Here is a 24429-nt window from a genome sequence, read left to right as displayed (position 1 = left end):
TCCTGCTCCAGGAAATCTTCCTCATCCAGCAGGGCACTATTGTAACATCTCCTGGAAGCCCTTCACAACCCTCCTCCAAATAATCCTTCCCGCCCATCTCTTTTCTCTTAGCGTTTGGGTCCAAAGACAGTTCAGTGCAGTGACTGAGGTCCTCAGCCCTGAAGTCAACCCGTGTAGATTAGAATCTAGACACGATCACCACGTGGCCCTGGACAAGTCGCCTAACTTCCCTGTGCCTTTCTTTCCTTTTCTGTAACATGTAGGATAATGACAGTGCACAGCTCAAAGGATCACTGTGAGAATTATCCACGTGGAGATCTCAGAGCAGGAGCTGGCATGAGTCAGAACGTAATAAATGTAGACTTCTATTCTCCTGTCCTCTGGATTATCTGGGAGGGTAGGGCTCCAAGAAGCTCAGGAAGTATGCTGAATGGTCGCTTTCCACTAGACCACGTCTTTTTCTGTGACCCTGACATAGGAATGAATGAACAAATGAATGAATGTCACTGAGCACGACCGCACGGGGAATACAAAGACCACACAGTACTTACAGTCTGGTTGGAGGCCATCACAGGGAGGCTGTTTTGTGGCCGAGATCGCAGTTAACCACAGTGCTAGGAGTCCTGAGTGACAGAAAACCAGAGGTCTGAGGCGAGAGAGGGCCCACACACTCCCCACGAACACCACGGCCCTTTGGGACGCGCTCAGGGACACTGAGCTGCAAGAGTTACCGTGTGAAAGAGGAGGGCACCACGATCCACTGAATTTACTCTAAATTAGCCCTTCTATGCTTTGAGTCCTGGCAACCTTGATCCCTGAGTATTAATCGAAGACTCCTTTTTTGTCTGTGATGCGGCATTCGAAAGTTGCAAAGCCATGGAGTTTTGTTTTGTTTATTTTCTTTTTCTTAGAACCGGAGGGGCTTTAGAAACCAAGTACCATTACTCCTCTCATTTTATAGAAAGAAAAACTAAAGCTCAGAAAGATAAAGCAGCTTTCCTGCATTCACTGAGTTTCTCTTCCACGTGTTTCCCTTCATATCTTGTTATCGCGTCCCTATCCCCGTTGTTAGCGGGAAGGAATGGGATCCTTTCCCCAGTTTTAATGAACTGAAAGGAAGAGTGGACCCCCAGACTGGTGAAATGGCTTATCCCAAACAGCACCACAGGTCAGCAGCTGAACTGGCCCAAGTTCTGACCCCAGACCAAGCCTTTACCCAGAAAATCAGTTGCTGCTCTCCCATCCAACCCCCATTGTCTGGGAAACCCTGATCCTGTGCACTGAAGCCCCCCAGAGCTGAGTATGGTGCCAGCAAAGAGGCTCCTGCTGGGATGGAGGGACAAGCCGTCCCCTATCCCCTACGGAGTCCCTGGCAGGGACGCTGGCCTTCCACCTCCCCCCACAGGGCACCTGGCAGGGACGCTGGCCTTCCACAGCCCTTTGTCAGCTGCTCCTCTGAGCAGAACACACCATGGCTTGAGAAGGGCCCTGAGTGCCAGGGAAGCTCCAAGCTGGTATCAAGAGGATTTTCATAAACACAACTGTCTGTGTCTGGGCAGCCATGTGGAAAGTTGCAATATAACCCACTGATGTCATGTGGCAGGGGAAACAAGATTTCCAGAAGCAGCCGCACTGCTCCTCCAAACTTGCATGGCGCAGAATCCCAGACAGGCTTCTGAAAGAAACGGAAGGGAAGACTCAGCCACAAACTGCAAAAGAGAACCCAATTTCAAGGTCTCAGAGGGAGGGTAGGGGGAAGACAGAAGTCGCTGGAGTTACTGGGGAATATGCAGGGGCCTTCTGGGGGCTGGCACTAGATCGCCATCCAGTGCCCCACCCTGCAGTTGTAGGGCCAGGGCATTCTGAGGAGTTTGGGCAGCCTGAACTGGAGGAGCAGGTTGGGGCTGTTGCTATGGAGCACCGAGCTCTCCCTACTGGAATCACCTTGTCAGTCCTCTTCGTTCAAGCAGGATTTATTCCTAGCCTTGTCCAGAGACTCTCCCATGGTCTTTGAGCACTGTTGCAGCCCATTCCACTTGCAATTCTGGGATCACATCGAAAGTCCAAGCAAATGTGTCCTGCTGTGGTTTAAATATAGTCTCGGGCCTCCAGAGAGGCATGGGCCCCCACTGCAGAGAGGAGTGGCATGCACGTGTGAAGGGCATCCTTCGCCTCCTTCCCTCCCTCCGTGGTGTCTTGTAGGGTGTCATTTTACTTCTGCTGTCTGCTAGCTAGTAGGTCTTGGCCTGGGTCATTAACTTTTCTGAGCTGTGAATTTCGCATTTTTTAAACAGGAAAGAGGGGAATCTATGATATTTAAGTTTCCTCAACTTTAAATACCTCAAAACATCTAGTATTTTATGACTATTTACAGGTTAAGAGCAGCAGGGTAGTACAGATTATATAAAGGATATTTTGTGGCTTTATTAATATGTCTTGGGATTTTTTTTAAATAATAAAAGTCATCATTCTAATTGCAGAGAACTTGGAAACCAAGAGTGAGCATTTGGGAGAGAGAAAAAAAAAAGCCTGCTTCCCAAACACAATCCAGAGGTAATCTCTATTAACCTTTTGGAGGTGGTTATTTTAGTCTTTAATCTTTGCATATCTGTGTATTTTTAAAAGAAAAATATTCAGCGATAATAATATTGACAGCCTGTACTTTAATCACTTTGGAATATACTGTAAATATTTTCTTACATTAATATTCTTCTACAACATGGCATTTCGTTATACTTTTCTCTCATGAAAAATATATTCAGGCAAAATACATATGAAGAAATACAAATAGTCAATAAACACAAAATAATTCAGCCTCAACCATAATGAAAGACAAGGAACAAGATATCATTTTTACATATCAGATTAGCATAGATTTTTTTTTAAGATGCCAAAATCTAGTTTTGTTACCTAGATGAAAAAATGGACAATCTTTTACATGGCTAAAGGGTGAGAACCTGTCTGTTGGAAGGACAGTTTAATGTCACAAAACATAAAATATAAATGATTGCTCACTTGGTAGTTCTTTTTCTAAGAATTTACCCTATGGGAGTAATTGCCTACGTATGAAAAGATATAAGTACAAGAATGCTTGTTGAGGTATTATTTATAATAGCAGGATTTTAGTGGCAAGCTAAGCTAAATGTCAATCAATAGAGGAATGGTTAAGAAAAGCATGAGACATACAAACAGCAAAATAGGACGGTATCATTAAAAATGATAATGCAGCACTGGCCTTATTGACTTGGAAAGACGTGTTTGACATTTTGTGGAGTAAAAAAAAAAAAAAATCAGATAACAGAACAGCATGCAAAGTACAAGCCCGTGTACATGTAGTTAAATGCCCACATCTTACGTGTCTTACAGAATGAAGTGCCCGAAGCATTGTCAGCTCTAGATAGGAGGGGCTTAAAAGTTGCAATCTGGTTAGAACAGGAGTGGGGGCAGGGGAGGGAATTTGGGTTCTCACTTTGAAGCTGCATTTGATAACCCACCATCCAGTGGCTTTTTATTCTTCCCCTTAGAATGTATGCTCACTTGGGGTGGCAGGAAGGGACACTGCTGGAGATGACAAACACCTCCCCATCTGCCGGCAGGTGTTGACCAAACTGTTAATAGTGACTATCTCTTAGAGGTGGGATTTGGGATGTTTTAATTTCTGAGCTTTTAGTTACAAATTAAATATTTTACCAGTCTATTTTTGTAATATTTGTTGTGAAGAAAGGCTCAGTACTCGGGGCTTTCGTCTGCCAGTCTCCTGATAACTTGGATACCTGCATCATGCCTGCTTACCTCTGAAGTCTGATGGACTTCCCTCACCCTGCAGTTCTCCTTCCTCTGAGGACGTCTGTCCTCTCTTGCCAGGCTTAGGGTATCCAAGTGGCTGCCACCATGGGAAGGAAGCTTCATTCTCAGTCTACCTGCATCACACCCCCCACACCTCCCTCCTCCCACCACTAGAAAAATGAGGCCCAAAATGCTTCTGTCTGCGCTCACCAGGGCACTTCCGAGGTTTGGGCTCTTGCCCTCTCACCTTCCCCGGCCACCCTGTGCTCAGATTTGACCCTTAGATTCTGATTCTACCACTGAGTTCTCATCAGACATGGAAATTCCTGCCGTCAGCTCTGCTCCGGACCTCAGCTCCACTGAGCCCAACAACACCCAACCTGGCATCTGACCTCGTGTTTTCTCTTAGTCTTGGACTTTGAGGCTCCCTGGCAGTGTCGGATCACCCTATGGCACCAGGTGTGACTGTACTTTGTCCCACTTGGTCCAACTTGAAAACATCCATAGAGGACTCATTGTGTGTGAGGCCCCTGGGCTGCCTGGGTCTTATGAATTCTAGGTCCCTACCCTTGAGGGAAGCTCAGTCTTTCAGAGAAGCCTACAATATGGCTGCTATGATGGTAGTTGACACTGTAGGTTTATTATAGCCAGGCATGGTTTTAAAATGATTTGCATGTATGATCTAATTTAATCTTTATAATAACGCTATGAAGTAAGTACTATTATTATACCTGCTTTCTTGTTTTTAATGATACATGCAAAAGAAAGAGAGAAAGCACCCTTGACAGGGTCTCATCACTCTACAACCCCTTTTCCAAGTTTTTTCTAGATCCTCAGGACCTTGGGCACCCACACATGCCCAGCAAGTTTTCAGACTGATTTAATGATCCTTTGCTCAGTCGTGTGGCCTCTGGTACTGCAGTACAAGCCACTACCATCCCACCAACAGGCTGAGCATATACCCACTTTAAAGACAAGGAGACTGAGGCACAAAGAAGAATATCTCAGAAGTCACACAGAAGTTAGTGGTAGATTAGGGTCTGGAACTCAGGTAATCTGGTTTCAGAGGCATTAGTCTTAAACACCATGTTCAGAATAAGGGAAAGAAGAAAACGAAGAGAAGAATAGAATGAAGAGAAGAGAAAGAGGAAAGAGAGGAGGGAGAGGAGAGGAGAGAAGGTGAGAAGGCTGAGAGGAGGAGGGAGGGGAGGGGAGAGGAAGAGCGAGAAGAGAAGGAAGGAAGAAACCACTTGCTAATGACTATGATAGACATCTATTGAGAGCCATGAGAATCAAACCAAGTGAACCATGAAGTCTTCTTGTTCCCTGGCTCTTGGCTTCTTGCATGAGACCCAGACACACACTCAGTTTCCTCTTTTGCTACCCAACCATTTCTGTCTTGGCATGACTTAGTCCCAGCATCCATTCTCAGGCATTAATGCCTGCCAGGCTGGTCTCCAGCCTTATGTCCACCCAAGTTGGGCTGGCAGGTCCAGACCCTGCCCAACGTCATCTCAGACCCAGCAGGCCAAGTGCCTGGTCCCCACTCCAGTGCACAGAGTCATGGCTGTCCTCAGAGCTTCCCACGTCAGTCTGGGCTTTCTTCCAGTGCGCCACGAGCCCTCCCCAGGCCTGGCAGGAATTAGTCTACAGTGTCAGCTACCATTACAGCAGCCACCCCTCAGCCTTCTCCAATATACTGAGCTCCCCTCAAGGGTAGGGATCCAGACTCACAGTTTCTATGTCCACATTCCTTCATGACTTCTGCTTTCATGTAGAGAGGCCATGTTTTCTGCAATAGGTGTTCCTTTTTATTGATGCTTAATGCCTGTAAATTGAATCCCATTTAGAATGCATTGGAATAGTCAGCTAAGGATAAGATAGCATTAACTATCAATGAGTACGTACTATGTATCAGATTCTTTGCTTGCAAATATCAACTTATTTTTAAAAATAAGTATTTATTTAATTTTACTTGTTTATTTATTTATTTTTAACTTGGCCAGAGAGAGAGAGAAAGTGAGAAAGCAAGCCGCCAGGTCCAGCCATGTGGGCATTCAACGCCCCACCACCATGTGAACTGTTGGCCCCTCCATTTAATTCTATCATTTTTATTATCCCCTTATAACCAAAGAAGAAACCAAGACCAGGGACCTCAACAGACTTGTCCAAGGTCATCCAGTCGAAAGTGCTAGATCTGACTCCTGGCCCAGCCCTCAGTCTAAAGCCATTACTCTGGGATGTCTTCTCAAAGGAGCATTCAGTGAGTTCTTAAGCAGTCTATTATAACACACATTTTCCAAGTTCCAATTCATGTTTTGTCAGAGGAAGACAGATCTCATTTTCTTGGCTCAATACTCAGCCTCCAGAAGGGGTGAGAGGAAATCGCAAGCCCTGCAGGACAGCATCTAGGGCAGGGACTGCAGGGGGTGCTTATCACCATCCCCCAGAAGGGGAGCACTAGAGCTGACCCTACCTCCATCCCAGAGCATGCCAGCACCAAGCACCTGCCTTCCCAATCCAGCCCAGAACTGTCTCCTCTGACCAGGGCGGCTGCCTGGGCACACAGGACCGGGCCCCTAGGAGCCTGGGCAATGAAGAGAAAGCCAGCTGAATCGAGGCAGGTAATACTCTCTCTGTGATCTGCAGCTTTGGTTGTAATAAACACCGCAGCTGAATATTCCCGCGGGGACTTCCTAATGGAGGAGATGGATACACTCCAGAGCAACCCCAGGGGTTTTACACGCAGCTCTGACTAAACTCCCTATAAAATCAATCCGGCCTTTTCACCAGTTGTGACAGGGTGTTCTAATATTAATCCACTCTCCTTGTCAGTCAGCTCCCCCAACAAAGGCTTTAATGATCTTTAACCAGGCATAATAAACACTACACATCCAAGCAGAGAATGCCTGGGCGGGGAGTCCCTGCCCCTCTCAACAAGGGCTTGGAGGCTCAAGGGGGGCAAAGAAGACCCTCTCAGTCCCTTTGAGCCACTGCTACTCTTTTGCAGGAGGAGCGCCGGAGGAGAGCAGCCTCCAGGGAGGGCAGGTCTGCTGGATCACCCCCTTGCCCCACCCCACAGGCTGCCGGAAGCCGCTGCTGACCAGGACAAGCCTCCTGGATATTCACTGTTCCAGGCAGCTCAGCTCAGGCAACTGTGATTCTGGCTCCTTTATCTTGGGCATCTTCTCTGTGCTTCTGACAGCTGCCTTCTCTCTAGAGGGAAGCTGGCTTGGATGGAGGACCCTGACAGGCAGAGGAAGAAGCAGAGGTACTGGGGCTTAGCCTCTGTGCCTGTCCCTCTTAACACCACCAAACTTGCTGCCTGGACTTTGGACCCCCACCCCCAACTCCTCTCCCTGTTCCTCTTTCACTCCCTCTTGCCATGTCCCCTCCCCTGGATCCTCTCTGCCCCCTCAAGGCTCCAGGTCAGGGAGGTGGACCTGGGGCCAGAACAAAGGGGCAGGCAGCGGGGAAGGTGGACAGATAGGTGGGAGAGGGCCCCAGGTCAGGACCTGGGAAGGATGAGGAAGGTCTACAGCACCAAACCCTTCACCCTCCTACCTCTGAGCCTGCAAGGCCCACTAGTATCTCTCTGAGCTAAGAAGACACCAGGTACTGGCTTTGGGAAGGCTCCGAGGGTTTCCCTCTCACATAGGAACCTGTTTAGGAGGCCACAGTGTAAGCTGCCTGGCAGCTCTGGCCTGAGCCTCCCAGCAAACTCCCTGGGGTGACAGCAAGCTCTAAGCCTTGAGCTTGGCTTCTGACTTCAGCCAACAGACCCAGCTGGCCGGAGGTGTTTAATGCAGCACACTCCTGTTCTGGCCCAGAGAGGGGCAGCTCAGCGGGTCCAGGGGCCTCTCAGATATCCAGCTTCCCCTGCAGCCTTGAAGGTTCCAGAGAGCTGTTTGAAGCCTGAGAAAGACAGGGAGGTGACTGCATTGTTGCAACAAAACTTAGTTCAATTTTTTCTTCATGTTACAGACACATTTTATTTAAGGGAGAGACAGACAATATAAAAAAGTAGGAGAGGCGATAACCTCCACCAGTGACACTTAGTATTAGTTAATATTTGAGTGCATTTTCTTCCAGCTGTTTTTTTTCAAAGTGTTGAATTAAGGCTTTGCTCTTGAACTTGTACTGGAGACCTATACATTCCCCACACTTAGTACGGGAAGGGAAGGATTCTACCTACCAACTTACGAGGTGATCAGGAACCTTTCTTCCCATGCTTTCATTTGCCCGACTTGAAAATGGAGATGACAATAGTACAACATGACTATTATCCAAAAAGCTTAGGACCGGAAGTGCTTCAGATTTCAGATTTTCAGAATCTTTTTTTTTTTTAGATTTTGAAATATTTTTATACTCATTATGAGATTTCTTGGGGATGAGACCCAAGTCTAAACACAAAATTTATTTGTTTCTTATAGGTGTTATACATATAGACTGAAGGTCATTTTGTACAATATTTTTCTGTTTCAGCATTGTAGTGGAGACCCATCACAAGACTGGGTGTGGAATTTTCATGTTGGTGCTCAAAAATTTCAAATTTTGGAGCATTTCAGATTTTGAAGTTTTCAATTGTAGATGTTCAACCTGTGCTAATCGCACACTGTGATCATAAGAATTAACTTTTTTTAATTGCCAGAGGATGTGTGCATTCTCCAGAGAGAGAGACAGAGATAGTGAGAGAAAGCACCAACCAATGGACTATGGCCGTGCCATAATCCCTTCTCCTTCATTTCTCCATCCTGGAGGGAGGAAGGATTTGGGGCATACACACACATGCCTGTTTTACAAGGTACGAGGATCAGGATTCAAACCCCAGTCAGCCATGTGGGATCCAGCACCCTTAACCACCAGGCTATGGGACTGACCCTAAACGGTGTTTCTATATGCAAAGTATTTAGAACAGTGTCTAACATATAGTAAGCATAAATAAATGCAGTGGCAACATCACTGATCGTATTACTATTATAATTATTGGCACTGATAGTATTACTATTATAATAGTAGTGAAGAAGGGGAAGAGGAACCAGTTCTGCTAGCCCCAACAGCTATGGCTTCCCTGGAGGTAGCCCGAGCACCCAGCTGTGCAACAAGAGAGCAGAGCAGTGCTTAAGAGAAAAGATGTCACTGAGAGGACAGGAAGGTAAACGTCACCAGCCTAGTATCCTGCCTTTGCCAGGGTGAAAAGGAAAGAAACCTGGCTACCACCTCATGTGAGTCCTGTTGCCTGTCTACTCCATGCCGGTGTTTCCATGGCCAGCAGCTGCTCCTGTCTCTACTTTGCCGCGACAGAAACCATGAATCCCGCACCGTCCTCTTCCACTTCACCCAGCACAGGCTGCCAATTGCTTCTAACGCTGCAGTCCAGGGAGCTCCTCCGAGAGAGAGGGCTCTATTTGCCCAGGCTTCATCTAGCCCTTCAAACCGTCTTTCTTACAGCATCAGAATATCAGAATGTTCCCAGAAGGAACCCCAGAGATCCTCCATAGCCACTGATAATAACTGCTCACCCATGACGTCCCAAGCCCTTTGAAACTGCTGTTTGTATATTATTTCATTTCATCAGCAAGACAATGAGGTGAGAAATGACCATAATCTCCATTTTACAGGTGAAAGCATGGTTCATAGAGACTGAGTCATCTCCCAGGACCGATGCCCTGCTACCTCTGTCACGGAGGTGACTTGAATTTCACCATAGAGAGACTATCCTTTGTTCTGGGGAACATCACTACAGACCTTTGAGTTTTCTACAGCTCTTCCAGGAGAAGAAGAATTCTCCATGGCCACATGGTTAGGAAGTCATGGAGCCAAATCAGAACCCAAGGCTTCTTGACCTTGTGTTCTTTCTAGAATATCCCATGTTCTTCTGTCTCCTTCCAGAGAGCTGAGGTCGAAGACCATGTCCCATACTTGTCTGGCATTTGCCACCAAATACCCAGAACAACCTGCGGCACACAGCAGGGTCTCACTCCACCCCCAGTAGTGAATCGATACTACCTTTTTGTGGGAGACTTAGCAGCACACATGAGAGACAGACCCAAGCTCCCCTTGAGAAGCTAGCCTGGGGGAATCAAGCTTACAGAGAAGCTGTTAGTGTTGCTGGCCTGGGCCCAGTCCAGCACCCTAACTCTGTCAAGCCAGGTCTCCAGGTCTCCGTTTCCTGGGTCTGTTCACTCTCTTCTTTTTAATCATTTTCCCTCAATTCCCAGGAGAGACAGAGAGGGTGGGAGAGAGAGAGAGAATGCATCTCCCAATAGGACACGGTCATACCACAATCCCTTCTCCTCCATGTCTCCATCCTGCCAGGATATGGGGCATTCTTATGCAGGAACCTGGCTAGTTTTTCAAGCTGCCAGGACCAGGATTTGAAACAAGTGGTTGGCCATGTGGGATCCAGCTCCCTTAACCAGTAGGCCACAGGCCAGCCCTGGGTCCAGCCCTTTCTCTACCTTCTCCATCAAGCCCACCCACTCCTCCTCTCTCCTTCTCCCTCCTCCCTTTAGGAACACTGCGTATCCTAAACCATGGTAGTGTCCCTTAGAAGCCAGTATTGTACTAAAGATTCCCAGAGAGGCAGAACTGTTTGGGATTTTTATAGTGTTGGTGTCTGACTTCCCCGGAGCCCTGCCTCATTTCTCTTACTCACAGGCTAGGAACTTCTTTCCCGCTGCCTGATAGTGATGGCCTGAGCTGTCCTTGGGATCACAGAGCCAAGACAGGCATCTGGGCAGGCCTCCCCTCACAGTGGCACGTCTGGGTGACGGTAACTATGCATTTTTTATTGAGTAAGCCAGTTAATGGGCATGTAAAACACACACGGCTTGTCAGCCCATTACTGCTGCCATCGCCACCGCTGCTCTGCCGCCTCGGGCTCAGCTAAATTGCTCATCGGCTTGAGCTCTTCCTCCCTCTCCCTTTCCTTATTCTATTATTATTTATTTATTTATTATTTATTTATTTATTTGTTTTGCTTAAAGGGCCTCTTTCTTCCCAACCTGCACCTTCCTTCCTCTCTGAACAGCTAACAGTCCCCTCTTGGGAACATTTTCTATTTATTTTCCTGGGCACACAGTTTCAGAGAAGTCTCAACCTCAGAGACTCAGCTGCTTCCACTGAGTCCACGCTGCTTTGTCCTCTGTCCCTGTCCAGGAGGCCAAGGACAGCAGCAGCCCAGAGAGCTTCGGCCCAGAGATAGAGGAGGTGCATAACTTGAGAGCATTTGCCAGATGCTGACACCATGGTCTGCGTGGACAGACCTTCCGTTGTACACACATGCTCAGCCACCCATGCCAGCAGGCACACTGCCAGTGTGCCCTCACCCTCCCCAGCCTGTGACGGCACACGCCCCTTCACACTGCCACAGCTCGTGAACCTCAGTCTGTATGCCCTCACTCAGTGACCCACATCTGCACACAGACCCCAACGTACAAGCATCCTCGAAAACTCCACTTTCAAAATGGGCGCTCCGGAATATTTACCCTGGAAAGATCCCACAACGGTGTGCACACCCTGCATGGAATCCCTCTCTGTGTCTCCCCCAGATGTGTTCTCAAGTCTGTGAGCACACTTTTCACACAAACTCACCCAGCGGCCCCAGTCTTTGTATACATGCCGAGGTTGCACGTTCTATACCGTCCACGCCTGCATCCTCCTGAACATTCCTCGTCATCTAAGGGTCGTTACTTGTGTACATCCCGTGTGTATGCACCTTCGGTGCTGATGTTATCCGCCACGATGCCGCATGTACCTCACAGCTGCTCATTTCTGCATGTGTATCCCACCATTCACATACACCACCACAGCCAAAGGCTGCGGTGCATTTTCAGTGTGCACGCACCTTTAGCAGGCCATGTCTGCATGCACGGATTCAAGGTACACTCAGCCTCAACAAGTCACTTCTGTGGTGCACACCATAGACAGCCCATGTTTGCATTCACAACTCCTACGCACACACTCCCTGTGTATACTCTCCCTAACTGCCATGTCTGTTGCAAACTCATATAACCATCCCTCCCACCAGCCCATCTGCAACTAGGTCTTTAATGTGTATTTCAGGTATATCTGTATACCTTGCATGTACACATGTACACTATATCCCAATCTACATGTTTACAGTACTTGCACACAAGCCCTTTTCCCCCTTTTTGTATGTAAATTCCATGTAAACAGTCCACAGTATTTTATTGACTGCATGTTCACACCATATAAGACTCCAATTCTGACTCTGGTCAGATCCAGCAACTTTCTTTCTGCATGCATATCTCACATGTGTGCCCTCCCTCAAATGACCTACTCTACATATGTATGTGTGTATGTCCTACAGTAATTACATGTCTGCTTACATGTGTCCTATTGCAGGAACATGCATCCATACCTGCCATGTCCACATGTAACACAGTCATATACAATTCCTTCTAATACCTCATGGAGGATGTTGAATGCCCATCTTCAATTCAATTTAATTAAACTAAACAATTTAATTAAATCTAAACCAACCTACTGAGCACTTACTAAGTATCAGATTCTATCAGATTCTATGCTAAGTGCTAGTAATATGCACAGAGAGAGGAACAGCAACGCTTAGGCACCAGGAGTTCCCCGTCCAGGCAGAGAAATGGACAAGAAGACAGATGGTTGCATCAGAGTGTGGTGAGCCCCGTAACACAAGTGCACACACATATGCACACATGCCCTTCATAGCTCCAAATTATAGGAACATTTGTACATGTGTACAAACGCATTTCAGATGCACGAATGGGCACTACTTAATTCATATTCACACATACGCTTTCCTGAGTCTGAATCCCATAGTTCTGTCTTGGTGTTTTTTTTATTTGTTTGGTTTTTTTTAAGAGAGATTTTTGCTACAGGGCACATATACTCACTGGAGTGACAGAGAAACAGAAAGCAAGAAATCACCCCGCAGGGGATGGCCACACCTCAATCCATTCTTCTCTCAAGATCTTGCACGTGCACACACCCACACGCCACTTGGCATGACTTTTAAGTCGCCAGGTCGGGGACTCAAACCATGATCAACTATGTGGGAGTCCAACAATGTAACCATTATGCCATTTGCTGGTCCCTGGACCCCCTCCCCCAGTTTTAACCATGATCAGTTGTTTCAATGAAGCATAGTGGATTAAAGTGTCCTCCATCAGGCTCCTCCCCAGGGAACACTAGAACCACCAGGATGTCCACCTGGACCACGCTGTTGTTGGACAGATTCTCTTCCCTTGGCTCTGCACTGAATCCTTAGTCCATAGTGATAAGCTCTCAGATGCAGAAGTGGCCTCCCCTTAAGTGATCCAGCTTCATTCTCAGCCTCAAACAAGCCACAGACCTGGGACCAGCAGTTAGCGTAATGGCTATGTCGCTGGACTCCCATGTAGTCGACTGCCATTCGTGTCCCGGACCCTGTGGCTTAAACTCATGCCAGGTGCGTGTGCGTGCGTGCCCAAGATCCCGAGAGGAGAATGGAGGAGAAGGGATTGCGGCGTGGCCATCCCCGCTGGGGGGTGATTTCTTGCTTTCTGTCTCTCTGTCTCTGTCTATCTGGCTAGCGTACGTGCCCTGTGGCAAAAACCTCTCAAAAAAAAAAAAAAAAAGCCACAGACCTTACAGATAACTGGCTCCTCTGTCTCCTCACAGACTGTGGTTGCCATGAAGGACCTGAGGGCTCTTTCCTGCTCACTCCCCCTTACTTGGATGCTTGGCACTAATAGCTCTATGAAAAAGTTATTTTCAAAAGTGCATCCAACCCCAGTCTAAATTCCTACAACTTTGGTGCCTAAGGAGAGGTCAGTCAATTGCAGCCTTTGGGTAAAAATCCAGCTTACCACTGATGTCTATAAAGAAAGCGTTAATGGCACATAGTCACATCCATTTATTCACACATCGTCAACAATTGCCTTAACACTGTAACGACAGAGTTCCGTCGTTAGAGCGGAGACATAAAGATGTATTACCTGGGCCTTATAGAAAAAGCTCGCCGACCTGGTGTGAAGTGTAGCAGGCTGTAGCCCAACCTTGGTCTCTGGTCAAAACAACATCACACACTTTTAGAGGCAGAGAAATTGTAGGACATTCAGAAGCAGACATCAAGGAAAGGAAAAGAATCCAAACCGTTTTTTTTTAAAGAATTATTTTATTTATTTATTCAGTTTGACTAGAGAAGGACAGAGAGAGAAAGAGAGAGTGAAAAAGCAAGCTGCCAGATCTGAGACTCGAAGCACAGTGGGCCCTGTGGGAGTCCAGCACCCTTAACTACCACGCCACCTGCCAGCCCCCCAAACCATGTTTTTAATTCAGCCTACAGATACTTAGATATTTATTGAGTATTTTCTAATTTTTTTTTTCTTTTTTGGAGAGGTTTTTGCCATAAGGTGAGTGCACTCAACAGAAAGACAGAGAGAGACAGAAAGCAAGAAATCACCTCCCGGGGGGGATGACCACGCCACAATCCCTTCTCCATTCTCCTCTCAGGATCTTGGGCATGTACGCACACGCGCCCAGCGTGAGTTTAAGTCACCGGGTCCAGGACTCAAACCGCGGTCGACTACATGGGAGTCCAGTGACATAGCCATTACGCTAACTGCTGGTCCCTTGAGTCCCCCCTATTTGCCCAACACTCTGCCGGGCATGATCACAGCAGTAACAATAATGGCAATAATACGTGACTTCTGACCTCATGGAGTGGACAGTCTACAGGGGACAGACACTAAGCTCCAAGGTACCCAAGTGACTATGTGGTGAGAGACATGATGAATGTCAAGGAGAAATGTTAGAAGTACTTTGCAGTTTAACCCAAACAGGTGAGGGAATTGCATGGCAGAGGGACTGGACAAGCTTTCTGGATACCCCACGGTGAGATCTGGAACAGGTAAAACACAGGTTTGCAGACAGACTGTCTCAATGCAAAGAAGAAACTCACACCGGGTGCATGTGCGTGCGTGCCCAAGATCCAGAGAGGAGAATGGAAGAGAAGGGATTGAGGGGTGGCCATCCCCCCTGGGGGGGATTTCTCGCTTTCTGTCTCTCTGTCTGTCTCTGTCTGTCTGGCGAGCACACGTGCCCTATACTGAAAACCTCTCCAAAATAAAAAAGAAGAAGAAATGTTTAATCCTCAGCACTGCCCTGCAGTGGACTCTGCCCCACAGAAGACTGTGACCAAGGGACCAGCAGATGGTGTAACAATTACATTGCTGGACTCCCGTGTAGTCAAACATGGTTTGAATCCCAGACCCGGTGACTTAAAAATCACGCCAGGCACGTGTGCATACATGCCCAAAATCCTGGGAGGAGAATGGAGGAGAAAGGGCCATGTCTTCTGGGGCAGGGGGAGTGATTTCTTATTTTCTATCTCTCTGTCTCTCCAGCTAGCACACGCGCTCTATAGCAAAAATCTCTTGGTAAAAAAAAGAAGGTTATGTGATCCACATTGTTTGGGAAGGAGTATCATTTATTATTATTATTATTATTTTGGAGAGGTTTTTGCTATAGGGCATGTGTGCTCACCAGAAAGACAGAGAGAGACAGAGAGACAGAAAGCGAGAAATCACCCCCCCCCCCAAGGGGGGTGGCCATACCGCAATCCTTTCTCTTCCCTTCTCCTCTTGGGATCTTGGGCATGCACGCACACATGCCCGGCGTGAGTCTAAGTCACCAGGTCCAGGACTCGAACCGCAGTCGACTACATGGGAGTCCAGCAGCATAGTCATTATGCCAACTGTTGGTCCCCCAGGAAAGTCATTATTGAGGGATAATTGGGAGACTTAGGGTCTGGACTACTTGACCTCTGAGGTCCTTCTGTTTCTAAAAGGCTCACAGCCTGAGTGTGAGGCTCATCACTGCCTCTGAAGATGGCAGACGGCTTAGCTGAGCCAAGGGTCCTCATTCCCAGCATCTCCCACTCTCCTGGGACAGATTCAAGGGAGGACCTCTCCTGACCTGCCCCTGGGTGGGCTATGAAAAACACCTTCCACAGGGTGTAAGAGGGTGTCTACTGCTTCTCTGACCACTGTGTGTTCATAAATTAAACTCTTTTGGCCCTGAAAGTAAGTTTCTAGGCCAGCTGCTGGAGAGACCCTCAGAACTTGCTTCTTCCCTTTTCACCTGGGACCCCAACCTTCTTCCCCTTGCTCTCTCCTCCCTGGTTCCAAGCTTTCCCACCCCTACATTGAGCCTTCCAGCCCCTCTCCTCTCCAGCCCCTCATTCAGCATCATGTCTGAGCCCACCTGGCAAAGGATTCAGAGGAGGGTGTTGAAACTCGGCCCCACCCATAATCCCAGATTCTCAGAGCCCATGCCTGTTCATCCTATGCCACTAGACGCTGAGTTCCCAGCTGTACACACTGAGGACACAGAACAAGGTTAGAAAAGGGGGGAGCTGGATGGAAGAAGGAAGGCAAAACAGGAGATAAAACAGAGGAAAGCAAAATGCAAGGCTGACTCAAATGGGGAGAGCCTTAGGAATGCCATGCTTAAGTGGTTTGGAAATTAAATGAACAGTATTTGATGGGGAGCCCACCTTTCCAAACCCCCACCAGTGGTGAAGCATATAAAAACCTGAATAGCAAATATTTACTCAGAATTAACACAGAGTAGATCCCATCAAGCAATTGTGGGGCTGTTTCTGGAGTCTTACCTTAATGTCTTGTGTGGCATGGGAGCCCAGACGGGCACTAGACCTGGCGTAATATGCTAAACAAATCTAATGGCGTGCTTTATTTCCCCCCTCAGCAGAAGTCTTAATTATGTATCTTGCAAATGTACAGAGCAAATGGATTAGCCACGGCAGCTGTTTGCTGCTAGAGCGGCATCCTCCCCAGAAACCTTTGCAAGATGAGTGTAAGCCAGCCCCACAGGTTGGGCCTGGGAGCTGGCAGGAGTCTTAGAAGAGTCCAGGTAGAGGCTGTTGCAAGATCAGAATCTTTAGCCAGAAGATGTCTGCGTCCTGCACCCCAGAAGGAGAAGTGGGTTGTTAGTGAAAGGGTGAGTGGGAGTTGAGGCCAGGCCAGATCTGTGGCAAGCTTTTTGAAAGGCTTTTCTGCTAAGGCCATCTCTCCTAGTCCACCCACCCAGGACCTGAAGCACACACCTGTAGGATGATTCACTACTGCCCTCTTAGCTCCTCCTAGCAAATTGCAGGATCCCATGTGTAGCCTAGGCTATCACTAAGCAGAGCCTGTGGGAGGGACTGGAAGACAAGCAGGCAGGAAGTTAAGAACTTGGGCTCTAACTGGGGAAGGCAGGCCAATGAAGAGCAGTAAAAGGTGTTAAAAGGATACCAGCTATGAGTGCGGAAACCCACTTTGACATCATGATACGGAGATTGGCAGAAGAAAAACACACTGCTTTATGGGCAGCATACTGACCCAAGCCGGACGTGGCTCAGAAATGGAACGACTACAGAAACCAGCTGTCCACTAATCAGATAGGTCAGAGATGGCCACATGCATGGATACGTGTGTGTGTGCAAACGTGTGTGCACTTGCATGTACATGCATGTGTGCATTGAGGACTCTGCGCCTAGGGCATAAAGATCCTCCTCTTCAGTGACTTCAGCCCTGCCATCTTAGGCAGGAGACTATTAAGCAAATATGAAAGTTAGCCTGTTCAAACAAACTGCATTTGGAAGGTAGTTCGAGGACCTTTGTTTGAGTCCCATTCTACCACTTACTCGTTCTCAGAACCTTTATGGGCCTGTTTCTCCTTCTGATTTTGCGCAAGAAAGACTGGCATGATACTTTGAACTTATCAATAATACTGGCCTCAAAAGGCGTTGAATGGTCATTCTACTTCTTTCTCCAAGGGTTGAAGGAGGAATAGTCACAGAAATTCAAGAAACTGCTTTATAAACTGTAAAATGCAATGCTCACCCTAACAATAACATTTATTGAGCATTCGTTATGAACCAAGAACCATTCTAAATGTTTCACATGCATTATCTCATTCAGTGCTCACGATAATCCTGTAGTACAAGTCCTATTTGTATCCTGATCATGCAGATGAGGACACTGGGACACAGAGAGGGCATATAAACTCTGGAAGGTATCACAGTAAGTAATTGTGTGGGGCTAGGCTTCAAACCTTGGCCCTTCACAGAGTTACTGGTCGGCAGAGTTCGGTCAGCAGAGAACAGGAGGAAGCAGAACCGTGCACCTCCCTGCATCAGAGAAAACTGAAGCCAAGCCAAAGGTTTGGGCCCCAGTCACAGCAGCCAGGACTAAAGATATATGCTAAATTCGAAAGTCAGAATCAGACATGTTTAGGGTTTGGAAGGCAGGACAAAGCACCTCGCAAAGCACAGTGAAGCTTTGGGGACACTACTTTGAGCACTCACCAGATGGCGCTGTGCTGTGTTTCCCCAAAGCTCCTACTTCATTCCAATCAACCCCACTCTTCATGGAGCTCCAGGCCTGCGAGATTTGATGATAGAAAGGCAGGTCCTAGCCCTTGCATAGCTTACACTCTACCAAGGGAAGTTGATATTCCACAAGGAACTGCAAGCATAATGAGCTAAAAGAAGAAAAAAGATGTGGGTGTAATTAGTTAAGGTAATGCTAACTACAAAAATAAATAGACCCCAAACTGTATTATGACTCAAACTCAAGAACTTTATTACTCATACATATAACAGAACAAAATAAATGTTCCTGGTTGGTAGGAGTAGCTGTCCTCTTTGTTTCTTTCAGAGACAGGCTAATAGCAGCTCTGTCATCTTCAATATATATCCTCTAAGGCCTCCCTGGGGTCACCATCGCATTTGGCCAAAGGTCACTGTCACCTGTCTTGTTCTTTTGTAAAAAGGAGTGTGCACAAGGCCAGGTCTGGGAGTATAGCACAATCCTTTCATTCACTTTCTAACTTCTAATTATGAGACCTGAGCCACAGGGGGTGGGCGGGGTGGTGGTGGAGGGGTTGAGTGCCCAGGAAGAAGATGAGGCCATGAATTTGGGGACAGAATGCCTCTCCTTGCTTAGCTTCCTCTCTTTCAACTCATGTGCCTTTTAAACAATGGAATACAGTATTCAATTTTAACTTTGCTTTCTTGGACATATAATCCCCCTCCATCCTCAAAAGTCCTATAAAAATTGTCACCCATAACACATCTTGCACTAGTGGTGTCTTGGAAAAAGGAGAAGACTTTGATCACGTATTGGGCACATCTGGGCAGATAACAAATGAAGACAGAAAGTAAGATATCAAGAGAGGACTCCAGGACTGAGACAGGGATAGGAATTTAAAACCGTAAGTAACAAGCAGACATAGGGCCACCCAGAGAATCCTCAAAACTACTGGGACAGTGACTCCCCAGAGGTGTGTGGGACGGAGGCTCAAATTGTTTTATCTAGGTATTAAGGAAAAGGTGGAGGACTGTTAATAAAATCTGAAGAAAACCTAGGGAAATAAATGAAGAACCTAACACTTCTTCAAAAATGTTCATTAGATCAAAACTAAGAGATGTTATTTACTATTGTGTACTAGGTACTGTACTTCACAACAGCCCCTTGAGGTAAGAATTATTATGCCCAACTGGCAGATCAGAAAATCATCTCAGAGAATGCCGTACAGGCCATAAACAGCAGAGATGAATTCAAGCATAGGCATGTCCCTAACCAATACAGTCTACTGCCTCCTGCCTAAAGGAGAGAGCAAGCAGAAGAGCAGGGCCAGGACTGAACAAGAACTTGAGATGAGCATGAACATGAGTTGTAAAAAGGAAACAAAGCTTCCCAAGACTGGACTTCCTGGAGAGAGAGCAGCAGGTCAGGGAGAGGAAGAGGGGCCTCCAGGTGCCTATGGGAAGAAGGCTGGGAGTACAGCTTGCCAGCCGCCCCAAGGGAAAAAGGCAGAAGCCTGCTCTCCCAGACGGTGGCTGCTCCACTCTGCTGGGGCAGAAGGAAGGGAGCTCTTGGCAATGCTTGACTTGCTAAGCCTCAGGGGAGAAAAACCCAGGGAGTTTGTGAGAGCAGTTCCCTAAGGTGCCTCGGGCAGGATGCAGCTCTTTCCAGCGGGAAGTAAAATCAGGAGGAAGCAAATCAAGACCAGATGGAGTTAGTGTTCCAGCAAGTGCATGTGGTTTTAGAAATGAAGAAGAAACATGGATTGAGGCCAAATCCAGTCCTCGGGGTTCTACAAACCTACAGCCTCTGGGGGTTCACTCAGACACAGGTAGTCGTGGCTGGGAGGTGTTACACAGATCATCCTGTCTGTGGGCAGTAAGATCACTTTCCCTTCTACGATGGAGAGAGTATATCAGTGGAAGGGCTGGGGCCATATTCCAGATCCCATGCGGGCAGTGGGCACACAAAGGCCCACCTTTGCTTCCTCCTTCTGCATTGGCTCTGCTGAGGTCTTTGAGGAGCTGCTAGTGTGCAGGTGCCTACATGCCAACCTCTTCCATTCCTCCCCTGTACACCCCCTGTTCCAGGGCCTCCACAGGCTTCCATAGTTGTGTGACTCTGGAAGATACTTTGCAATGCCATAACTCAGTTTCTTTGCCTGTAAAATAAGAGTAGAACCAGAAACAAAATAAAGCAAACAAACAAAAAAACAAAAACAAAAAACTTCCAAAAACCATACCTTCAAGAGGTAAGTGTAAAGATGGAGGTAGGGAGGAGTCAGCCAAGGCTGTCACACAGCATGTGCAGGTCCTCTGTAAAATTGAGGGACCCAAGGCAAAGGTTCTGAGGTCCACAAACCGTAGCCTAAATATTCAGAAGGCACAAATTGAGATAGGCTATTAAATGAGTAGTAGTCCTATCCTTTGGGGCCACTGGCATGGTGGTTAAGGTGCTGGACTCCCACATGGACATCCACGGTTTGAGTCCTGGACCTAGCACCTTGAAAATCACTCTGGGCACACGTGCATGCATGCCAAAATCCCAAGAGGAGAACAGAGGAGAAGAGAATGTGGCATGGCCATCCCCCAGGGAATGATTTCTCACTTTCCCTCTCTCTGTAGCTCTGTCTCTCTCCTCTCCAGCAAGTGCCTGAACCCTATGACAGAAACCAAAAAAAATTTAAAAATAAAAAAATAAAAAGCTTATCCTCTGTTATAATCTAACAGTTATGACTGCTTGTGTCCCCCCAAAATATGTATGCTAAAATCTTAGCCCCCAAGATGACAGAATTAGGAGGTAAGGTCTTTGGGAGATGATTATATCATGGGATTAAGTCATGATTAGGATTAGTAGTTTTTTGTTTGTTTTTAGAGAAATTTTTGCTCTAAGGCATGTGCACTCGCCAGAAAAACAGAAAGAGACAGAGAGACAGAAAACGAGAAATTACTCCCTGGGGGGGATGATCAAGCAGCAATCCCTTCCCCATTCTCCTCTCGAGATTTTGGGCTGCACACACACGCATCCAGCATAAGTTTCAAGCCACTGGATCTGGGACTCGAACCACAGTCAACTACATGAGTACAGCAAAATAATCATTTCGCCATCAGCTGGTCCTGAGATTAGTGGCCTTAAAAAGCGCCCAGGAGGGGCAGGTGGCATGATAGTTAAGGGTGCTAGACCCCCACATGGCTGACCACAATTCGAGTCCCAGACCTGACGACTTGCTTTCTCACTTTCCCTTTCTTTGTCTCTCTCATTCGCTCTGTCCCTGTCTGGTCAAATTAAATAAATAAAGTTAAATAAAATAATTCTTTAAGGAGAAAGAAAGTGCCCAGGAACTGTACCTTGCCCCTCCCACCACATGAGGACACAGCAAGGTACCACCCATGAGCCAGGAAGCAGATTCTCTCCAAACACCAAATCTGCCTGCCCCTTCATCTTGGACCCCCAACCTCTAGACTTCTGAGAAATGTGTTCCTTACATCAATAAATTGCTCGGTTTATAGTACTTGGTTTAGCAGCCCAGATGGACTAAGACATCACCCATCTTGACAAATACACCTTCATAATAGAAGTAGAAAGCCATAGAATTCTTTTAGTGTAACTGAAAGTTGGCAAATATCAAATATAGAGAATTTCATTATTATTGCCATGTTTTGGTTCTGACAGTTTAGACAAGTAAGAAAACAAAGATAAAATCATTCAAAAACTATTCTATTTGATCCAAAATTATTTTTCTTGCCTTTATTTAAACAGAACCTTAATTATGTTGTTATAATCAAGATGTTTACATAATTTATGTTCTATTGAAAGCAATGCCAACTTAGACAACATTCCTTGAGTCACTGTAGCTCTTAGATAGTCTTTTCATTTATTTTAATTTGGAGAAATTTCTCTGCTGAGGCAATAGAAATAGAAAATGACAATAAAATTCTTAAAAACACACTCTATGTATTTGCAAATGAGCACAGAATTTTACTCATTTTGAAAACATTGTAATGTGGTCACATGTGAGAACTTGTCATCTCAGAAAATACTATAAAATACAGTTACGTGTTTCATAACAATGCTTCAGTTAACAATGGAGTCTGTATACAACAGTGGTCCCTAAGATTATAAAAGACAATGGGGCCAGCAGGTGGCATGGTGGTTAAGGTGCTGGACTCCCACACAGCCAACCATGGTTCGACTCCTGGACTTGGCTTGCTTTCTCACTTTTCTTCTCTGTCTCTGTATCTGATGAGTGTGTGCTGTGTGTCTTATAGCAAATGTAAAATAATAACAATAATAATAAATAAAACTAAATAAATCATTCTTTTTGAAAAAGGTTATAAAAGACAATAACCATATACACTAGAGGAGCAATTGGCTATACCATCTCAGCTCGGCTAAGTACACTCTATGATGTTTGCACAATGACAAAACCACCTAACCACGCATTTCTCAGTGTATCTGCATCATTAAGCCGTACATGACTTTAGTGCATTTTCATCACTGCTTCGTGTAGCCATATCTAGATCCATACGGCCATAAGAGAATCTGCATAACACTGTATGTATGTTACAGCTCGAACTACATAAACACAAATTTAAGAGAAGTAAGAGTTGCTTAATACTGCAAAATGTTTCTCCGCTTTTGCATGCAACTGTTGCAAATACCACACTAATTAGTGAACATCTCCGGAACTAGGAGTTTGAATACAAAAAAAAAACCAAAAAACACCAAGAAAATGGATGCTCAGCATTATGGATACTTCCTGATAAAAGAATCTATTGCACCTATGCTATCTGAGAGGAAAGATTTGACAAGTTAATTAATTGGTCTAATATCTAAGCACTTCCAGTGCTTAAGTCCCCAGTCCTCACCACCCACTCTAAAGCCCAAGCTCCCTGACATGGCCAGTAGCCCAATCCCTAAATCTTCATGGCATTCTAATGCAGCTCATTTTCATTTCCACCACATAGGATAAGAGGCATAGAGACACATTCCCCTGGAGCCTGAACAGTGCCACTTCTCCTCACGAGGGTGGGGGTTTTATTTATTATTATTATTATTGTTGTTATTATTTTACTTTTGCTATAAGGCACACACTCACCAGATAGAGAGAGAAGGAAAGTGAGAAAGCAAGCCAAGTCCAGGACTTGAACCACAGTTGGCCATGTGGGAGTCCAGCACCTTAACCACCATGCCACCTGCTGGCCCCTTTGTCTTTTATAATCTTAGGGACCACTGTTGTATACAGACTCCATTGTTGACTGAAGCATTGTTGTGCAACATGTGACTGTATTTTATAGTATTTTCTGAGATGACAAGTTCTCACATGTGACTACATTACAAACATCGGCTCAATTGGTCTATTAAATAGTTTATACCCAGTAGAGTGTAAATACATTCTTTTTTTCTAGCCACATCTTCCATCACGTTCCCTGAAATCTTTAACAATGTCATGGACGAACATCCTAACTTTCTAGTCACTTCCCTGAGTCTGGATCCCTTGGTTTTGGGGTGGGTTATCAGAGACAGCTATATTCATTGTGCAGAACTGGTAGCCACAACCCATGGGGACGTCTCTAATCGACTCAGTCTGGTTCTATTTTTTGCCTGTGGCTCAAGCCACATGGTGTTCTTTGTGCAGGAGGTGTACACGGCTGTCTTAGACAGGTATCAAGCTTCGTCTGCCCCACCTGGCACTGAGAATAACATCTGGAAGGGACAGTCATGGCTACCTGAGCCCCCTGCCGAAAGCTATTCCCACAACCCCATAAATGAAAGTTATCCCTTCATCTGTGGCCACCTGGACAGCCCCATAGCAATGGCCCCTCCCCTATTCCTTGCTTTTTCTTCCTTGGTAGCCATAGGTTCGTTGGGTTGGAACGAATTAGGATGGAGTGAAGATTACCACATCTTCTTCCCAGATGCACTTCCAGCATTGGCTCAAGCTGTCTCACCAAGCCATCATGTTCCTTACTTCCCATCAACCCTACTCCCACTCAGAAATCTCAGGAAAGAAGCAAGCAGAGGACACAAGCCAAGCTCTCCCAAGAACCCCGTCACAATCTTCAACTCCAATCAGAGCACTGGTGGGCTTCATTTGTCCTGGGAGGGAAATATCAATCTCTCCTCTCATAGACACTCCCAATATCCAGGAGTAATTCCCTTACTGTCCCTCACTTGGCTTGGGGAAGAGAGAGAGAATGTCATAACAATCTCCAAGAAGCCATGGACTAGAATTTCAGTCCCTGGAGGAGAGGAGGATTACAGGGGGCTGGTGGTGACAAGGCTA

The sequence above is a fragment of the Tupaia chinensis genome, unplaced genomic scaffold, assembly GCF_000334495.1.
Source record: "Tupaia chinensis unplaced genomic scaffold, TupChi_1.0 Scaffold000274_1, whole genome shotgun sequence".
Lineage (NCBI taxonomy): Eukaryota > Metazoa > Chordata > Mammalia > Scandentia > Tupaiidae > Tupaia > Tupaia belangeri.
This window is presented reverse-complemented; position numbering follows the sequence as displayed.